Source organism: Vigna unguiculata, chromosome 6 (genome assembly GCF_037176805.1).
Source record: "Vigna unguiculata cultivar grain cowpea cultivar isolate G323 ecotype 2 chromosome 6, ASM3717680v1, whole genome shotgun sequence".
Classification (NCBI taxonomy): Eukaryota; Viridiplantae; Streptophyta; class Magnoliopsida; order Fabales; family Fabaceae; genus Vigna; species Vigna unguiculata.
In genome coordinates, this window is record NC_140797.1 from 8,506,955 (window position 1) to 8,528,797 (window position 21,843).

General features: G+C 31.8%; 1 pseudogene; it reads right to left on the bottom strand.

Moving 5' to 3' along the window:
- Window positions 1–19,011: 19,011 nt before the first annotated feature.
- Window positions 19,012–19,947, bottom strand: LOC114188338 (agamous-like MADS-box protein AGL80 pseudogene; annotated as a pseudogene).
- Window positions 19,948–21,843: the final 1,896 nt, after the last annotated feature.

Genomic DNA, 21,843 nt, shown 5'->3' on the forward strand with positions numbered 1-21,843 from the left:
ATCAAGAGTAGGAACGATCCTCTGCTCAATCATTCATTCTTTTTTATTTTCCTATCCTTGTTTCCATGGTTAACGATGGAATAGAACCAAACTCCAATAGTTCTTATTCTCTCCATCATTTTGACCACCCAGAATGGTCCTTGTTTCAAAACTTCTAGACGGAGACAAGTTTTCCACTTGGCGTAGAGCCATGGTCATCTCTTTAAATGCAAAATCCAAATTGGGTTTTGTTGGTGGAACTGTCAAGGCACCCTCTGTGGAAGATAAACCATAAGAATATGCAACATGGAAAAAATGGAACGACATGGTATTATCTTGGAACTTTAGTTCTTTGACACCTGATATTGTAGATAGTGTTATTTTCTACGACATGGCTCGTGAAGTTTGGGTAAGATCTTCAAAATCGCTTCTCTAAAAGTCATGTACCACGAATTTTTCAGATTGAGAGAGACATTGCTTGCTTGACTCAATATCAAATGACAATCGCAACCTATTACACAAAGTTAAATAAATTATTGGATGAGTTAGGCTCCTATAGTAATGTAACTTGCACTTGTGTAACTTACATATAAAGATCATCATACAAAAGAAACATGCTGGAAACTACACGGTTATCCTCCTAAACACCAAAGGCATGGAGTCACCCAGAATGCTAATTCTAAGCTCAATGGGAATAATCAATTTTTAGCAAATAATGTCACAATGACTCTAGTGATACAATAGTTGTAGTCCACAATGAATGGATTAACTGAACTACAACTCCAGCAAATGTTGTCTATTATGCAAGGTAATGCATCATCTCAGTCAACTAATACTAAGGTTAACAATGCCAATGTTCCTTCAGGTTTTTCACCACCCAAACTTATAATTGATAGTGGGGTCACCAATCACATTATTTCTTCACCAACCGTGCTAGTCAACAATAAAGAAAACACTTCTTTAACACCAATTGTTATGCCAAATGGTAGTCAGGCTCTTATTATCTCTATTGGAACTTTACCTTTAAGTCCAATTGTTTCTTTAATGAATGTGCTTGGGGTACCATCTTACAAAGTAGATTTGATGTCAGTAAGTCGAGTCACAAGAGATTTAAATTGTTCAGTAACTTTTTTTTCCTTCTGGATTTATTTTACAGGATTTGATGACGAGAATGACAATTGGTTTGGGTAAACAACAAAGTGGACTCTATTACTTGGTTGCAATGACATCAAATAACTTACACACTCCTATTCCATCACTTGTAGCCCATGTCACCAAGTCATCTCCTCCTTCAAACACTTCTACTACCTTGTGGCATCGACATCTAGGACATCCATCTCCATCTAGATTAGATTTCATGGCTAAAACTTTGTTAAACTTCTCTTTAGAGTCAAATAAAATTTGTGATGTTTGTACTCTTGCAAAATAGACACGCCTTCCTTTTCCAAATAGCTCAATTTCTTCCATTAAACATTTGCAATTACTTCATTGTGATATTTGGGGACCATATAAAGTTCCTTCTCTTTCTGGTGCATAATATTTTTTGACTGTTGTGGATGATTTTCTCGCTTCACTTAATTTTTTTCATGCATTATAAAAGTGAAACTCAACATCTCTTTACCAATTTCTTCTATTTTGTCAAAACCCATTTTAATACCAATATAGCCAATATTCGGGTTGACAATGGGAGGGATTTTTTTTTTCTATGCGAGATTTTTTTAAACAATAAGGAACAACTTTACAACATTCTTGCACTTACACACCACAACAAAACAGTGTTGTCGAGCGTAATCATAGACATATCCTTGAGTTAGCACACACTCTTTATTTTCAAGCTCACCTTCCCCCCACACTTTTGGGCAAAATGTGTTTCCATTGCTGTCCATATTATTAATAGGTTGCCTACGCCTCTTATATCACGTCAAACAGCTTTCAAGCACCTATATGGTAAAGTCCCTTCTTATTAACACATTCAAGTTTTTGGATGTCTTGCTTATGCTACTAATGTTCATGTTTCTCATAAGTTTGCTTCTTAGGCCCAAAAATGTGTTTTTCTTGGTTATCCTCTTATCCAAAAGGCTTACAAGTTATATGATCTCGAAACTCTCCAAGTCTTCATTAGTCGTCATGTTTTTTCTTCCATGAGGATATTGTTGACATGTGAAGCCTGGGTGGTGTGTCTCATGAAGATTTGATGAAGTTTTTTGACCTACTTAAAGCCATTTCCTTGGAATCATGCCTACATTGATGAAGTTAAGGAGATTTGATGGTATTCATGTTGATCAAGTTTGGAATGTGTGCTCTCCACATGGATAAATCATTAGGAAAGTGTATTCGATGTTTGTAATTCACATTGTAGACCTTGTAGCATTAATTTAATGTAATTGGTCTTTCTTGTGTTTTTTAATCTATTGAAATGTTTTTCAACAGGTTAAAATGTGTTTTTAATCTATTGAATGATTTTTCAACAGGTTAAAAGGTTGGTTGTAGTAGTCTTAAACTATGACTTATTCAATCAGTTGATTTATTTTTTAATCGATTGATTTCACTTAAGTAAAGTGAAATTTAAGTGAAATCAGTCGATTGATTTGGAAATAAACCTATTGAACTTTGTAACAGTTTGACTATAAGTGCTGTGATTTTTGAAAGAGAGATAACTTGATCAATTTTGAGCGCGAAACTGTTCTAGAAACCTGGGAAATCTCTCTCTTTCGTGATCATTCAGATTGCAGTTGTTGAAGATTGATCTTAGATCAATTCTTGGAGCTTTCAACTTGTGTTTGAAGCTTGAAGAAGGTGGTTTGTGGTAGGCAAAATTGTGCTACCACTAAGGTTTGATCTTTCTCAAGCTTTGTGTGTGTGCTTGGTGGTTTTCCAAGTCTACAAGAGGGTTCTTGCTGTGTTGTTGCTTATGTGATTCAAGATTCTTTAGTGCGTGTTTTGCTTATTTTGAAAGTGTGAGAGTGTAAACTTTGTAAATCTTTTGAAATTTTGCAAAGTCAGGCTCGAGTTGCCTTGACAAATTGGATGTAGCTCAAGTTTGAGTGGACCAATATAAAAATCTTGTACTCCAATCTTTTCTCTAACCCTTCTCTCTTGCATAATCATCTAAAGTTTAAAGAATTTGTGTTTAAATCATCTTTTTCATATTCTTGAGTGTTTTGATGGCCTCTACAACATAGATCATGTTTGAATAATAAATTACAACCTATCTTGATTGTTCTTATGCATTGTTCTTGGTTAAAATCTCGAATTTGTATTTCTGTATTTTTTCAAGTATTTTAATCGACTATTTTTCTGTTTCAATCGGTTGATTATACCAGTACAAAATCTGTTTAGTAAAATCAATCGAATAACTTTGTTTTTGACCGATTGAAAGTATATTGTCCAACAATTTTTGCATCCTAACTTAGTGATCGAATTGATTCAATTAAAGAGGATTTTTAACTTTTAAAGATAGCCTAAATTTTTAACTAGCCAATTCAACCCCCCTTCTTGGCATTTCAACCATTTCAAAACTAACAATTGGTATCTAGAGCTAGGTACTTGAAATTCTCTCAAGTAAGGTCCTAAATCTATTTTTGAACTACTTGAAATGGCTAAAAACAAGTTACCCTTTGCTAAAAGTGCCTCAATTCATAGACCCTCTATGTTTAGTGGCATTAATTACCAATTTTGGAAAATTAGGATGAAAATCTTCATTGAATCAATAGATGAAGGGATATGGGATGCAATCATAAATGGACCATACACTTCTAAGCATACTATTGCAAATGTGCAGGTTGATAAGCCTTGGACTCAATGGATTGAGGAAGAAAGGAGGAGAGCCCAATATGATTGTAATGCTAAGAATATCCTCACGTCATCTCTCAACTTGGATAAGTTTTTTCGTGTTTCACAATGCAAGAGTGACAAGGAAATGTGGGAAGTTCTTGAAGTGACTCATGAAGTAACTAATGATGTGAAGAGATCAAGGAAGCTTGCCTTGATTCAAGAGTATGAGTTATTCAAGATGCAACAAGGAGAATCTATAGTTGATGTACAAAAGAGATTCACTCACATAGTTAACCATCTCATGAGTTTGGATAAGGAATTTGACAAAGAGGAGTTAAACAGCAAGGTGTTGAAGTGTCTTGATAGATCCGGGCAACCAAAGGTCACGGCTATATCAGAAACAAGAGACTTATCTACACTGACCACAACTACATTGTATGGCAAGCTTAGGGAGCATGAGATTGAGATGCAAAGGCTAAATGAGCTTGAGTCAAGTGAGAAAAAGGTAAGGAACATAGCCTCGAAGACTAGTACCAAGAAGAATGAGGAACCCGAGGATGAGGTGGCTGAATCTAGTGAAAGTGAGAACTTGAATCTCCTTGTCAAAAGGTTTGGTAAGTATCTCAAAAGGAAAGGTAGCAAAGGTCATTCCAAGAGGTATACTTCCAAACGAAATGAATCAAACTCTTCTAATTTTACTTGTTATAACTGTGGAAAACAAGGACATATCAAAATTGAATGTCCAAATGCTAACAATGATGATTCAACAACAAGGACATATCCAAATTGAATGTCCAAATGCCAAAGGAGAGACGAGCATACATTGCATGGGAGGACAATGATGATTCAATAACAAGTAGTTCTTCACAAGATGAGAGTGAAAAAGCAAATTTATGCCTCATGGCTGGTTATGAGTCATCTTCCTCAAGTCAAGTAAGTTCTCTAGAAAAAAATAATTACAATCAATTGTTGCATGATTTTGAAGAGTTGCATAATGAAGCAAAAACAAGATTTTTGCATTAACAATCGATTGAAAGGCTTAAACAACTGGTTGGAAAACAGAGTCAGTCAACTGGAAAAAGAAATAGTTGATTTAAAAACTGATTTCGAACATTTGGAAATGATTTACAATAATTCAACCGATTGTTTTAGAAATCAACCGGCTGAAAAACCCTGTGAAAACTGCACAATTTTGAAAAATCAAGTGAAATACCTTTTAAGGACCTGTGCTAAGTTCACAAGAGGGAAAACAAACTTAGAGGCTGTTCTTGGTTCTCAAAACTGTGTGTTTTGCAAATCTGAACTTGGTTACAATCTCACTTTTCAAAAGAAAACCTAGAAGTTCTCTAGTTTCTTTTCAAACAGTAAGAAAAATGATATGTCATTCATTTCCTGCAACTACTGTATACAAAAAGGTCATGTCATTAAGAACTCTCATGCTAGAAATTATGATTTTCCTAAAGGGGTTATGAAATGGATCCCAAAAGGATTTAGAAAGGTATAACCATGATGGACCCAACCTATCAAAGGGTACCAAGTAATCTAAATCTATTTTGCAGGTCATAAAAGGTGATAAGAAAGATTTGTGGTACCTTGATAGTGGCTGTTCGAGATATATGACAGGGGATAAGACCAAGTTTGCAAAGTTGGAGTTGAAAGAGGAAGGGTTTGAAACCTATGGAGACAACAACAAAGGAAAAATTCTAGAAAATGGAGTCATAGGCAATGGATCCTCTTTCAACATCAAGAATGTGTTGTTGGTAGAAGGGATGAAACACAATTTGATAAGTATAAGTGTGTGACAAAGGTTTTAAAGTTGTGTTTGAACCAAACTATTGTCTTATTTGTGATGCATGTGGTAGTATTGTATTGATAGGAAAAAGTCAACAATATATACTTGATTGATTTGCATCATGCATCATATAACATACATTGCTTTCTTATAAAAGAAATGTTTTTCTTGGTTATGTTATACAAAGGCATGCATATATAATGTATAACAAGAGACTAATGACTGTTGAAGAGTTCATGCATGTTGTATTTGATGAAACTAACCCAAAGTTGCAAGATAAAGTGCCAAAGAATGCAGATGAAGAAGATCTACTTTAGGAACAAATTTCTGTTGTAGAAAAGCCCTCTACTATAGGAAATCAATCGGTTGAAAAGGAAAAATAACCGATTGAAAAAGTTGCAGACAACAACTTGCCTAAGGATTGGATTCAACCTAGAGGTTTATCAAAGGACAACATCATAGGTGATATCAAACATGGAGTATCTACTAGACGTAGAATTGTATTTTGTGAACATGTTGATTTTGTATCTCAAATTGAACCTAAAAATGTGAATGATGCTTTGAATGATAGTAATTGGATTGTTGCTATGCAAGATGAACTCAATCAATTCACAAGAAATTATGTGTGATTTCTAGTGCCTAAAATCGATGATATGAATATAATTGGAACTAAATGGGTTTAGACCATGTCATACCTAATGTTGTCCCAGATAATACTCCGTCTACGGCTCATCCATACACTCCACCACCACCTACAAAAAACACAATTATGCCTTCCACTAATTCCCTACCTATGGTTCCCTTGCGTCGTTTTTAACGATCTCATGGTCCTCCTGCAACTTTACGATATTATATTTGCAATTAGGTAATGTCCCGTAACCCATTGTCATCCTCCTTATCTTTTTCAAATAAAGGTATACGATATCCTCTCTATAATTTTATCTCTTATGATCATTATAACCCTCAACACCAGTCTTTTATTGCAACTATTACTAATGATATTGAACCTACATGTTATGAATAAGTTGTTTCATGATATTCACTCTCCAACTTGAGGGGGAGTGTTAGAAATTAAATCATGAGAAATTATTTTAATTATTAAAATAGCTGATTTATAGGAACAATTTTGCATTATTATAGGAATAATAGGGTAAGTAGGGATTATATATATTAATTATAGATACTTTCTAATGTATATATTTATGTTCTTCCTTTCAATAAAAAACAACACATAATTCCTTTTATTTGTTTCCTTTACGGTCTCAACAAAAATAACATCTCTTTGTGATATGACTTGGAGAAACTTTTTATATTTAGCCTAAAGAAACATCTCGGAGAAGCTTTTCGTATTCATTATAATAAGTAAAAATTGACAAAACCTTATAATATGATTTTTTTAGCTTAACTAATAATGTTCCATGTAGGAACAAGATGGGTAGCATCAATCAAACATGATTTAGGATTAATATAATTTTAAGAACACTTAACAAAATAGGTTTAAGACCAAACTAATATGTAGAAATATTTAAGAACATGAATTTGAACAAAACTAACCAATTATATAGAAGCCTCTTGATGGATTATTAATCCATAGAAACCAAGAACAAATTAGTTTATTAGCTGAAATGACTTAAGTCACCTTAATTGTCTTGAATGAGTCTTGACCAAGTAGTCAGAGTTGAAGAACTCAAGATCAAATCAAATCCAGCGAAAAGAATAGAAAACATTCTATGCAATTCATTATAGGAAAAGAAATTGAAGACACACACACAAGTTCTTAGAATCTTGCCATTGGACACATATCTAACCAATTGGTTATATAAGCGTAAATGTTTGATTGTTTGGACAAAAGAGAAAATGATTTCACAAAGATGAAAGACAAAAGAGATAAGGAACATGGCACTCTAAAATAGATAAGTGCAAATGACAATCACCACTTGAATATGAAAACTTAAGATAAGATTCCAAGGTCGGGGACTTACTTATCGAACTCAAGAATGGGAAAGCTTCTCACAATTTCATTAATCTTCTCAAGTTGTTTTATGAATGACAATCATCATGTTTATATAGACAAGGCTCACGAAAATTAAAAGGCAAGGGGCATGTTTGGCTTATGTTAAAAGCCTTCCAAACAAGGCCCTTACTGCCAATAAAGTCCTTTGCTTTTGTATGTTATCCTTGTGACAAAGCTTCTTGCCTTTTATTTCTACTCTAAAGAATTATACTCTATTTTATCTTTATTTTTATTTACAAGGAGATTATAAGAATTATTTATATTTCTAATGTCTTCTTCAAGCTTTTTATACATTTCCCTTGTATGTCTCCATCTACAATCTTGAAAGTTCTTTATAAGCTCTTATTCTTTATTATCTTCTCTTGAGATCTTGTAGCAACTCTTCATTGTGACAACTTAGGTTATTCTTGTTCTTTTTGGTTTGAGTTTACATCAGGAATATCTTAACATTGGCTCCGAAGAATTGTATATAACTCAGGTAGGGGTGAATCAATAAAAATGTGTTATTGTTAAACTTCTATCATACATTTCTTACACTACAAAAATATGTTATTATAACCGGGGTTTATTGCTTGGGGTTGTAATAACTTTCGGTAAGATATATACATACTTGAGGTTTTATAAACCCTCGTTATGTAAGAGGGGTTCTTAAAAAAACCACAGTAAAATTTTATAGTTTTTTAAAATTTTAATTTGGTTAGGGTCAGGAAACTATTTTGCTTTGAAAGAAGGTATTGCTGACTCGATGGCTTATGAAACTCCATCGTTCAGCAGGAAAAGAGTAAAGTGTCACTCATAAGAAGAAGAAGCAGAAGGTAAACTTTATACCTGCCATTCCATCATTTTCGTCTCTTTCAATTTATTTTCATTTTTGACTCGGTGAATTTCGATTTATCTTCCTTTCTCTGATTTCATATCTTTCGATTTCAATTTCAATTTCGTCTGCTTGCTTCATCGTTCGTGCCGTAACAGCTGTGGCTTGTGCCCTTGGAGGAAGATATTCTTTCTTTCAATTTCATCGTTCTCTCTTTAATCAGGTAAAATCCTGCTTTCAATTTCTCCGTTCTTCCCATTTCGTCTCCATGTTTTCATTTTCGTCTCCGTTCAACTTCGTTTATCTGATTTCAGCATGCCTCCCCTGTTCTCACTACAAACAAGTTCGTGTTCATTTATTTATCTCTTGATTTTTCCCTAACTTCACTTAATAATCAATCTCCTTTTTCATCGGATTCCCTTTTTTGTCGGGCCATCGTCGACTCCACCGTGATGTTACCTCTCACCGGACCTCAGTCGACTCCATCGTAGGGTTGATTTGGTTTATGTTTTTTTCGTTTTGCTCAACTCTTTCAACGTAATGCATAACAGAAATATATTGCACTTTGGAAATCAGCACTCATTTGCATCCTAGAATAATGTTAAGACTACCTTTGAATGAAAAACTGAATAGTATGTTTATGAATTTGAATATATTATTATGAATTTGGATGAACAAATGAAAATTATTACTTGAAGATACTTTTGAATTGTCCTAATTTTAACTAAATGTAAACTCTGTATTATCAGCTTTCTCATTATTAGTTTATCACCAAGATACAAATGCAAAAAAAAAAAACTTGATGTGAATTAGAGTAATTATATAAGTTTCTTAGTTCATATTCCTTAAATACCAGTCTGTGACTTGTGAAGAATCACACACTGAGCCTTCTATTATCACTTTGTTCTTGTTTGTTGTTAACAATGTTGTTGGCCATGTTCCAAATGTTCTGCTGAGTTGTCAAATCAATTAGCGCCATGTTTCTCTTGTTACTTTTGATTATAGGTCTTTGTAAATTTTATAAGTTTTTCTCGAAGATGCTTATAACTTTATTATGCTTATAGTAAATTCTTTTACACCACCATATTCATATTGCATTTTTTGAATCAACAGTGAATTCACCTTCTCATCATATAACATACAAGGCCAAATAAAAGTTCAAACTAGAAGCTTTTAGAGAAAATACATGTGAAGGCTATTGATGAGTGCGTATTTTTTTCCCTCATTCAGTGTTTAATTATGGGTATTTAATTGAATTTTTGTGCTTAAGGATTGATTTAATTAGAATTTATGATTATTGGGTTTATTTAGTACATAAGGTAAAAATGGCGTAAAAATTGATTTTAGTTGCATAAAATATTATTAGATATCCTAACGTTTGTTAATGTAGCTAAAATTTAATTTAGGTCATTAAAAGTTTGGATTTGAAATATTCAGAGTTACAAAATAAGTCCAAAATTAGGAAATTCTGGAAAAAAATAAATCAGGAGCTAAATGCACCCTCAGTTCTTATTTACACACTTGTCCTACAAGTGGACCACAAAAACCTGTTCTACACCCCTAGTTTTTACTTAGTTGCACCCCTCCTACCACTTAAACTCCACTTAACCAGATTATGCCATGTGGCAATCCCCACCTTTCAAATCAGGCCAACCATATGCTGATATGTGTCATAATCCTCCACTCACCAAATTGACCACTCAGATCTTGCCACATCACCATCTTCTAAAATGAAATCCTAACCCTAATTTTCATCATCTCCTTCCATCACCATGGCAGCCACCGTCCGCCCTCCATCTTTCTCGCCGGTAGCCACCACTAGTCATGGCCACCACGCACCTGCTCGTTCTGCAATGCACTAGCAACCGTTCATCACTTACATCTTCGTCGCACACCGCGAACCAGTCCCGACCACCATTGTGGAACGCTGCCACCATTGACGCACGCAACAACAGCAATCCATATCACCACCGTGACAGCGAGTCCAAGCAACGCACAACATCACCTCGCACCACCGTGAGCCGCCATCGTCACTGTCTGGACTCACGACGCACCAGCAAGAACAACACCACTTCCATGGCAGCAACACTCTCCATCTTCTCTGCAACACGACCCAATGCAGATCTCCTCGCAAACACCATCTTCATCACCGTTTCACTCACCTCGCCGAAGAAGAAAACGTAAGTGCAGCCATGGCAACCACGAGCCAGCGCCGGCAGTAGAGGAGCAGCCATCATTGCATCTCCAATCTGTAGAAACCCTAATTCTGGAGAGAGAAAGTGCATTGCCATGTGTCAAATTCTCATTGCACAGTCAAACTGGTCAACTGGTCAATGGAGTAGTCAACGCTGGTCAAATTCTGGTCAAAACTACAAAAATGGTCAAACTAGAGGGGCATAATTGGAAATTGGACAGAAATTAAGTTGCTAATTAATTAAATAAAAATAAAAGATTTTAGCAACCGACAAATAAAGCCCAAAGTCCAGTAGAAGCCTAAAGAGACTAAGGGGGAAGCAGAGGAAGAAGCTCAGCACGTCAGAATTGAGGAACCCTTAGGGGGGCCTAATTTCTTTCTCTCTCTTTTCTTCTCTCTATTCTTCTTTTATTCTTATTTTGTATTCCATGGATTGCTAAACTTCTTGGGTTGATTCCATTGTAATTTCATTATGGATTCTGAGGTTAGAATGAAATAATTTCTTTGTTCATTTTATTATTGTTGAGGTTTTAATTCATCTATGTCTTTTATCTTTGAATCACGTAAGAAGTAATGATTTGAAATCTATATGCATGTTGATCATATGAGTGAAGGGTTTTTAAATTTAATTGAGACATTACTTTGGTTTTATTTAGAAACTTTCATGTGATTAAATGAGTTTTTACCAATAATTGAGACTTTACTTTGGTTAAAGGTATTTACTCTAACTACAATTAATTGAGACTTTACTTTGATTAATTAAACTTTTTATTTGGTGAGGAGATAAAAGAATAGACATGATTAGGCATAGTAAAATTTAATTGAGACTGTACTTTGGTTGAATTTACTGTAGATAATCTAAAAGTTCTCACTTTTAATTGAGACTGTACTTTGGTTAAAAGTGAGAACACCAACAAATTAATTGAGACTTTACATTGATTAATTTGAAAATCTACAACAATAATTAATTGAGCAATAATCTTTAGATAACCGATGATGAATCTATTTTGAAAAAGCAATGGAATCAATCTATTTTCTTTACTATTGTTTTTATCTTTTTTTATCTCTTCTATTTCTTTCTTGTTTATCTTAATCCTCCTGTATTTTTATTATTTTTTTTACTAACTCTTTTGTATGAATTTATAAGAACTAATTTGTTAAAAATCAATTTCATGTTCGTTGGGAGACAACTTTGGGTTACTTTACTCTATCTATTTTGTTGACTATTATCTTAGCAATACTGACGTTGCTATAGTTTAGTAGTATTAATTTGATCGCGTCAAAAATTCAATTAAATACCTAGAATTAAACACTGAATGAGGGCAAAAATACGCACTCATCATAACCACACACTTATCCTTTTGCACTCCTGTGCAAAATTGAGTAATTTCAAAACTTGTTCTGAGGTATTTCATTTCACATCAACACTGGATCAAATGAATGAACATCATTGAAGACAAATCAATCTTCTAGAGATCAAATTGTCATGTATATACAAATGTAAAGGTTATATTTTTCACACATGAGTTAATCTTTTGAATTCACAAGACAATCAATTATGAAAGAAATTACTCAAGTTAAATGTGTATTTTCTCACCAAAATTCTCTCAAGTGTTTTGGCTTGTGTTTTCACTCAAAATACACATGCAAGTAAACACTCCTAATACTTAACAAGACTCTAATATTAACAAATTGTCAAAAAATATGCAATCAAAAATCATGAGGACTTTTCACGGGTTATAACGGGGCCAAGGCAAAGGTAAGAAAATTTTTAGGACTTTTGGGTTTTTAAAATAGTAATGTAGGAAGAATAATGGAGCATAATTTCAAAAACAACTCTTTTTCGTTTATTGCTTTGTTGCTCTCTCTTTTTTTTAGAAAGCAATTATTCAACACTTTTTCATCAACAATTTTTCCTTTTGCCATTTTTATTAATTTGTGGGTGAGGTACTCACCCACACACTTTATTCCTCAACCATTCCTGAACACAATCAATTAGCTCATTCTTTCTTCCTAAGGTAGAATATGGTCAAGAAAACGAGGTTTAAAGCTCAAAGAGACTACCAATGGATTAATATCAAGTTGGGCTTATTTGGCCAAGTAGCTAAAAATAAGAAATGCCTCAGTCATATCAAATCATGCATATTCACCTAAGATGCAAAACAAAAGAGTTAAGCTAAACATTTGAGTATAAACAAACATGAGCAAGTCACTCAGGTAAAAATAAGAATGACACATGGCGGTCCATCCTTTACATTAAGGCTTAAGACTCACTGGGTCAAACTCTTTCACAAAAGATCTAATCAAGAAATTCTCAAATCAACTCAATTACCAAATCATAGAAACAATCCACTCATATCAACATGACTTTTATTTTTCCAGAATTTCCTAATTTTGGACATATTTTGTAACTCTGAATATTTCAAATCCAAACTTTTAATGACCCAAATTAAATTTCAACTGCATTAACAAACGTTAGAATATCCAATAATATTTTATGCAACTAAAATCAATTTTTATACCATTTTTACCTTATGTACTAAATAAATCCAATAATAAAAAATTCTAATTAAATCAATCCTTAAGCACAAAAATTCAATTAAATACCCAGAATTAAACACTTAATGAGGGTAAAAATACGCACTCATCAGCTATGACTTCTAAACTAGCTCACTAGCATTTAACACAGTACAAAAATTTCACTATCTAATCTAGATCTTCACCAAGATAAAATGAAAGCTTAGAAACTATAAGGCATTAGATACAGAGGAGCTGTTAATCCAAATGTTCTTGTTTATTGTTGAGTCATTTTACTAATTTATCTTAAATTATTATCCTTCATTGTTTAATTTGATGTGTTTATCTTATTTGTAGACTACCTGAAGATGAAGAAAATATCAACCAAGAAGAAAATGTCAACCAAGAAATCTTCTACATGGAGACATGTAGTTACATCTGCAGCTCATCATCAATCTCATTCAGGTAATTATGTCACTTCCTTAATAGCTATTATGGCTTGCAACATTAAGTTTATGATATCTTTTCTCAGTGTGGTCAATTCAATGGTGGTGCATGACCTATTCACGCAGAAAGTACAAAATTATATACCAACCCCATTATGAAATCTATTTTGCATTGGCTTTAAAGATTCAAATGTGATAATAGTGATTTGCAATTAGATTCAGCATACCAACCCCACTTGTGTATGCCAGATACTTCCACCTAATACCAAAATGCAGCATCTGACCATCTATATTTATAGTCACTCGGCAATGATAGTACAACCTTGCTAATAATATTATGCTTATGTTCCCTTCCTCCCAAGTGTGTTGTGTGTCAGTGAGGTGCGGTGTTGTGACTAATGGTGAAGAGTGGCTGAGATATGCTATATAGTGCCAAGTGGGATATAGGAAGGACATCAAACACTTATCTTTCGTTCACACTCACATCTTATTCTGTCAGTGCAAATGACTATATTGGAACTTCATATTGAAAATGAGAATAACATGTCATTGGTAGAGAACCTCTAGAACAATAGAAAAATAACAAACACATATTTATATGCTATTCGAATCACATTCTAAAGAGACAAAGACTATCAATTTAATGGTTAAGTAAATATTTAAAAAGATTATAAGATTCATGGTAAAAACAAATGAATTTTGTGATTTAGGAGCAATGAATTGTTTTACTTTTCTTCAAAAATATGCTTGTATCATGCACTAAAAAAGATCACTTATTTTTCGTTTACATTTACCTTAATTGATTCAGTCATTTATTTACATTATTTGGAAGTTCTAATATTTGCTTGTTTACACTTTCCTTTAATTTTACTATTTTATTTTATAACTTTTTCAATTCACTTATTTTATTTTGGTGTATTTTTAATCAAATATAAGCATTAGCTCAATATTATACGAGTAATGAATGAAATTTATATAATATAATCCTGAAAACTCAAGCATATTTTCGTGACTTGTCTTTAGAAATTGAACTTGTGGAGATTAAAAGTTTTATTAATGTAAATTTAACATATTCAATTCTGATTCTTCCTAGGGTTTAGGTTTTCTTTCTTTTTTCCCCTCTATTATATCTGGGTTGGTATTCTTCTAATCAAGCCTTGACTTGCTTGCTGCAACCTAGCTTTATACTGCTTTCCATCCTCCGAGTCTGATTCTCCAAGTCAACACAACTTTACCACTTTACTAGTTCTTAGCTAACATTATCCAACAAGCATGAGAATGATGACTTTATTTATTTGGATAAACTATGATGATCATTATCAGTGCAAAGTGCTGACCAAAGTTGAAGTAAAATGGCTTGTTTTATTTAATATGACCAAACAAATCACCATGAATATCTCATTTGATGGCAGATTATTATAATGACTCGTGTTCCGTTTAATATCTAAGTTATCCCCTTTAATCCGATGTTACTTGCTTCATCAAATAATAACTTGTTACTATATGAATTTAGCTGACGTATAGAATATGCCAAGATGATAAATTTGTGTACACTTTCAGAGTTATTTTTACTGTTTTGAGCTTTCTTACATGTTTCCTTAAATGTTTTGAGTTGTAAAAAAGTGTTTTGAAAGTCTTTAGGTAGTCCTAATAGTGTTTAGCTATTAGAGTTGATGTTTTAAGCTATCCTTATTTTCTTTAAATGTATTAAGACAAGCTTGAATATTGAAAATCTAATTAGCTGCTCTAAAATGTTTTCAATCCTATAAGCATGTTTTTCAATTCTTTTCTTTTGTGCATGGCTTTGTAATTTTTTTCTAACTTTATCAATTTTTATCAGTTCTTAGGAGACTTGAAGATGAAATTTTCAACCTTAAGTAAGTCTAAGTCAAAACCTGAAGTGAGTACTCATTATTCACTACCTAGTACTCAACCTCCAAGACTTGAAGTACAAATTCCAACCCCAATTACAGCTCAAGCAAATATTCAATAAGGTCCTTCATTTTCATTTTCCCCTCCACTTCCATCTGCATCTCAAGCAAGTATTTAACAAGGTCCTAAATATGCTTGTCCTCCACTTCTATCTACACCTCAGCCAAGTAATTTTTTTGGTCATATTCTATATATATTTTGTATTCTATTTTATATTCTGTATTTTGTATATATTATATTATACATTAGATTCTGTATATATCAATTTGATTTTATATTCATTTTTAGAAATATCTAACCAATGTATTTTCAAGAACCTTGAAAGTGAGGATATCTTCAACCCCTAATTGCACCTCAATCTAATTCTCAGCCACCACATCAATCTTTTCCTCTATCTGAACCAACAATACCAACTACATCACATTCATATTCTAAAAATGAAGAGGAAGAAAATGCGGAGACTGAGTTGCAAGTAGATGAACAAAGGCTTGCAACCCGAAAAAGAGCATGGTTTGTTAATGTGATTGGTAAGCAACTATGTACAAAGTACTACGTAATATATTATACAAATATTTGTCTTTATAATAAATTAGTAACAATTATTTTCTCATATTTCGTAGATGATCAAGGAAAGAGAATTACAAAACAACTACGAACCAATGATGTGTGGCATTTACCTCCTAATGAAAGGATTGTTGTGCAACTTAACATAAAGTGGAGAGACCATCGACAAAAATTGTGGCAACTTAGAAATGATGGAACATGTACTAGAGATGAATTGATTATAATGGCTCCAGCAGGAATAAATAGAGATCATTGGGCTTCTTTTGTGGATTATCAACTAAATTCAAAAACGAAGGTATATTGAAACTATTTTTCATCAACATTGTTCAAGTTAATGATTATTAATTTTTATACTTTGATGATTAGGAGCATGCTCTAAAAAATAAAGATAATAGGGCAAAGCAAACCATTGCTCACACATGTGGATCTAAGAGCATTGCAAGGAAAAGAGATGAAATGGTGACAATACTACATATCTTAATGTGAACTTTTTGTTTCAATTTTTGGCTTTATGTGTCATATATTTTTTCTTCAATTTTATAGGAAGAAGAGTGTGGCCATAGGGTTAGTAAAGGAGAGGTATGGATAGCAACACATAAACATGCTAATGGAGCCTTTGTGAGTGATGAAGCGAAGGAAATCAGTGTAAGTTCAATTCTAATATAACGGGGGTTTTCTGAACCTTAGGCATTAGTAGAGGTTTTCAAAACCCCAAACATTAGCGAGGGTTTTCGAAACCCCAAGCATTAATGAAGGTTTTAAAAACTCCAGGCATTAGCGGGGTTTTCGAAACCCTGGGTATTAACAAGGTTTTGGAAACCCCCAGTAAGTTGTGCTAGTTCCAGGGGTTACTAAAATCCCTGAGTAATCCGTTAGTCACGCTTGCTCTTCCAAGGGAATTCCAAACCCCTGGTAAAACCATTAGTGGGGGTTAAAACCCCCAGAAATGCCAAATAAAACTCCCACTAAAAATAATTATTTTTGTAGTGTTATTGGCTAACTCTTTCGGAAAGTATTATGAATGCATTTACAAAACCATCAAACAACCCCACACCCTTGTTAAAAATTTTGTAAAATTGTTTTATTAGCCCTATTTAAACCTCCTCAGTGCTAAAGCTAATATATTATTTCATTTGGTTGAAGGATTTGATAAGTGATATAGGATTTCCTTAAGAGAAGACAATCATATTTTGTGACGGTCTGAGTGTGATTTGTTTGTTTAAGGATTGTATACAATATATTAGAAAAAAGAAACTCACATTGATGTCATAATATCATTTTCTTTGTACATGGAAGATGATTGAAATGGAGAACGTCAACATTAAATAAAATCCTACAAATACTTTCATGAATGTTGATTGTTAGAAGTAATTTCAAGATTGCAATCGAAGATGAATTTTCTATGTCGTGGTTCCTTTTCTTCCATTTAACCACAAAGCTACCTCTTAGTAATCATTGTATCAATTAACATTACAACAAAAATCGCTTTAGGCAACAACACAAAAATTATGAGTTAAACAACAAAAATCGTGAACTAATGTTTAGACAACAATTTTTTAGGCATAGTTTAGGTGAACATAGTTGTAGGTAATAGGCAACAGTTTTCAGTAGGCAATAATTTTAAAATCGTTGCTTAAATCCTCATAAAAGGCAACGATTTTGATGTACGTGTTTATCAAAACTTCACATTTTCAACACTGTGAGCTCTTAGCCGTTTTCAGTCTAAAATCAAAGGGGGGGGGGGGGGGAGAAATTCAAATTTTTGAGTTTTTGGAACTAAGTTTTTCATTTTCAGTCAAAAAAGGAAGGAGGAAATATTTCTAATCTAAAAGCTTAATTTTTAGTGTATTTTAGACCACATTTTTATGAATTAGCAGACACTTTTTACAAACAACTTTTATATAAATGTTGCTTAAGATAGTTTTTAAGCCGCATCTAAATATGTTGCCTTTACTATGTTTAAACCACATTTTTATACCTGAGTCATTTTTGCTGTAGTGTAATTAGTTAATTAGACTTATGTTTGTACTTTAACTAATTTGTAACTCTCCTCATTTTCAAGAGTGGTTTATATGTGTTCCAATTAGGCATAGTTGAGATACAATTTTACTCACAATCTTGGATAATTGAAGTCTAGTATTTGTAATCTTTTTATTTGCTCTTACTCTTTTTTTCTCTTATGTGATTTTCATTCTTGTTACACTGTACTTTCATTATTTTTTAGATTCAATTTGACCATTTTTATTTAATTTTTTTACTAATGATTAATGTTTAGGTAAAGTAGGATCAATGATTTATGGGCGAAACTAGTACAGGTAGAAGTGAACTACTTTCTAAAGTTCATAAATTCATAATATCCCAAAGCAATTCCTAGTCCTGTGGTAAGTGCGAATAAAATTATAGGTTTTAGAAGATTTGAAGTTTAATACAAATTCTGCAACAGAAATAACTAGTTTAATTAAAATTGTCTTGAATAAAAAAATGCATTTAAAACCTAATTACTATGGAAGAATTATCTTATTTGGATAACTAATTAAATGTAGTCCCAAATGATTTTCGTTTTTTACTTTTGGTCTTTGAAGTATTAACAAAATTTTAAAATTGGTTTCTAAAAATATGTATTTATATTTCGTCTCTATCATTATTTTGATTTTTTAAGTAATTATTTAAATATTTTTAGATTTTTTTTTTGTTACTGAAGTTTTTTTATTATAATAACGTATATGTTTTCCATCACATAAAAATACAAAGGTCAAAATTTAAATACAAAATAAATAAATAAAATTAGAAATGCAAATCAACAAAATTTTATCGCCCCAAATAAAACACTTTTAAATTTTTTAACGACAAAAAACTTATATATATATATATATATATATATATATATATATATATATATATATATATATATATATATATATATATCTTCCTTTCAAAACATATAAATAGGTACATGTAACTTCTATAATGTATACTAATGTCGATGAAGACTCAAATTTGTTTGGTATTATTCTTGTGTCTAAGATTAGACACGTTAAAAGACAAAAACTAGGACAATTAAACATTGGTTCAAATAAAAAGAGACTCTTCAAACTTTATTGAAAAGAACATGATTTTTTAAAGGGGCATATGAGTTTAAGTGAAGCACTAAGAACATGAACCTCACCCAATGGTTTTACCATAGCCATTGTTGAGGTCCATAGACAAGTTATGATGTTGCATTGCCTCTACATGGGTCTCTAACCCTATAACATGGTTCACAAGGGAACTCATGGTTTCTCCTCCATTTTCAGCAATAGTTTTCACCTTTTGGGATTGACTTATGCTGATGTTGTTTTCTATTTTCTCCAAGTTTTGATCAATCAAGTTTGAGATATCATTGAGATCAATCATTCTTGAATTTTCAAAGTTGTTCTTAGCATTGAGGTATTGAAACATGAGAAGGGTCACCTCTTTCTTCCTTATTTCATTCCTTAGTTTCCTCAATTGTGTTTGTGCTTTGATGATCCTCTGCCTCAAAAAGCTCTCCTGACACAACTTTTTCTTGCCTTTCTCCAGTTCAGACACTGTCCTAAACCTAGAAAGCACACTTTGGACTGCCCTATCAGATGGCCAAACCTCTGCCTGAGGATTATCTGGAGTATAAATTATAGCACATGCTTCAATCCCACAAAGAATGTTGATTTCATTAATCTTTTTCACTAAACCTGTTTACAAACATTGTAAAATCCATGAAGACAATTAAGAGAAACTGATAAAAATTTCATTAAAAGGAAACAAATACATCTTATGAAGAAATTTATACATAATTCAAAAGAAATAAAGAGAGAACATTTTCATACCATTTTTCCTTTTGCTTAATGTTGTCTTTCTCTTTGAATCATTCTTTATATATGTTAGATCCACCTTCTTCCTCGTCATGATAGTGACAAAAAAAGAGAAAGAAAGAAATTTTGGAAATGCTAATTCAATGTGTGTTTCTCATTCTCAATGTTGTTTTATTTATATATGTAACTTAAAGGTGTAACTTGGTTGAATTTATGGAAAGTCTCATAGAGAGATGTATTTTGGACTCACATGCCAAATTTGTGCATTGACTTAGCAAAAAAATGAGTAATTAAATCTATAAATATATAATAATTAATTAGAAAGATTTACAATAAAATATTGTTTAAATGACTTTCTATAAGGAGAACATAAATTAAATATGATATTTTTTATTGTCTTCTTGAGAAGACAATATATAAATTAAAAAATATAATTAATATGCTTTTTTTATATATATTTTCAAGGGTAAACAATCATTTAATCTTTGAAAGATGTATTTTCATATTAATCTTGATAGTAAGAAAATTGAAATAAGTGCAATCCGGTCACTTTACTCCCTAATCTTATCTGCTTAATTTAACTTTACTCCTTAAGAATTTAACTAAACATTATCATTTTTATTGTCTCTAAATAGGCTAGTCATATTTTTTTTCTTTATTTTTAAATTAATGTAATTGTTAACTTTACACTTTGAAGGATTTTCCTTTTAATTTTCTTCGATACAGAGACTAATGTCACAATACCATAAAAATTTGGGACCTATTTGTTATTATCTCCTTCACGTCTGCATGTGCATGAATAGTATCTTGAATTAGTATTATTGTAAATACAGGATGTAAGAGATAGTAATTAACTATTATATTATTATTATTATTATTATTTATGAATTAGTTCCTATCATTTTTTCAATACCTAAAGCAAGTTTTTTGTTATATGTAATAAATAATTTAATCAATAAAAGAAGGGAAACGTGATTTAATTTCTAAATTTGTAAAATAATGCAATTTAGTCCAAATATTTGCAACTTATGTTAAATTAGTCCTTAAAAATTCAAATTATTGTCATTATTAATGGTTTCTAGAAATTTAACAACAAAAAATCATTTTTACATTTTTTTGCATATGCTAGGACTAAATAATATTCGTCTTTCATTTAGGAACTAAATTGTTTTAGGAATGAAAATGATCATTTACCAAAAATTAAATGTTGAAACATATACATTTTAAGATGTGAATTAAAAGTTTTTTTTTTAATTTAGTTTATATAACTGTGTTCAAAGAATTAATAAATATACAATTAATGGACTATTATTTTACACATAATTTGACTGTTCTCTAAATATTTAATATAAAATAATAATTCATTAATTAATTAATTAATAATTCACTATATAGAATTTATGTTAATTGCATTAATATGAGCATTTTGAAATAGAAAATTTTCTATTTGACCTCTAATGATCACAAAGAGAATTCACATACGATAACGGTAATTTTTTGTCTTCAAAGTGATATTGAGGCTCTGTATACATAGAGGTGTTATTTTGTGGAAGAGTGTTAAATTATTACTGATCATAACCTCTTTTACAGTGGATGTTGAGTTTATAATATATTTTGTGGCATTTAATTACATAAATTTTGTCACAAAATTACGAATAATGAATGATGTAAAACGAACACTTAGTTATTTTTTTATAATAAAACTGAAAAGTAAAATACATTGTATAAGTTTTAGGTACAATTTTAAATACAGATATCACAACTATGGTAATAATATTTGCATGTTAGTCTTTAGATCGAATATTTAGGAATTTTATAATGTTTTTATCTAAATTTTTTAGATGAAAACACTATGAAACTTCACATGCTTCATATGATATGTTGAATAGGTTGTGAGAAATGTCACACACAACTATATTATCACACTACAATTGAATGAGACACGTACGTATAAATCTTAAATATTGAAAAAGTCGTTCGAGCCACAAAT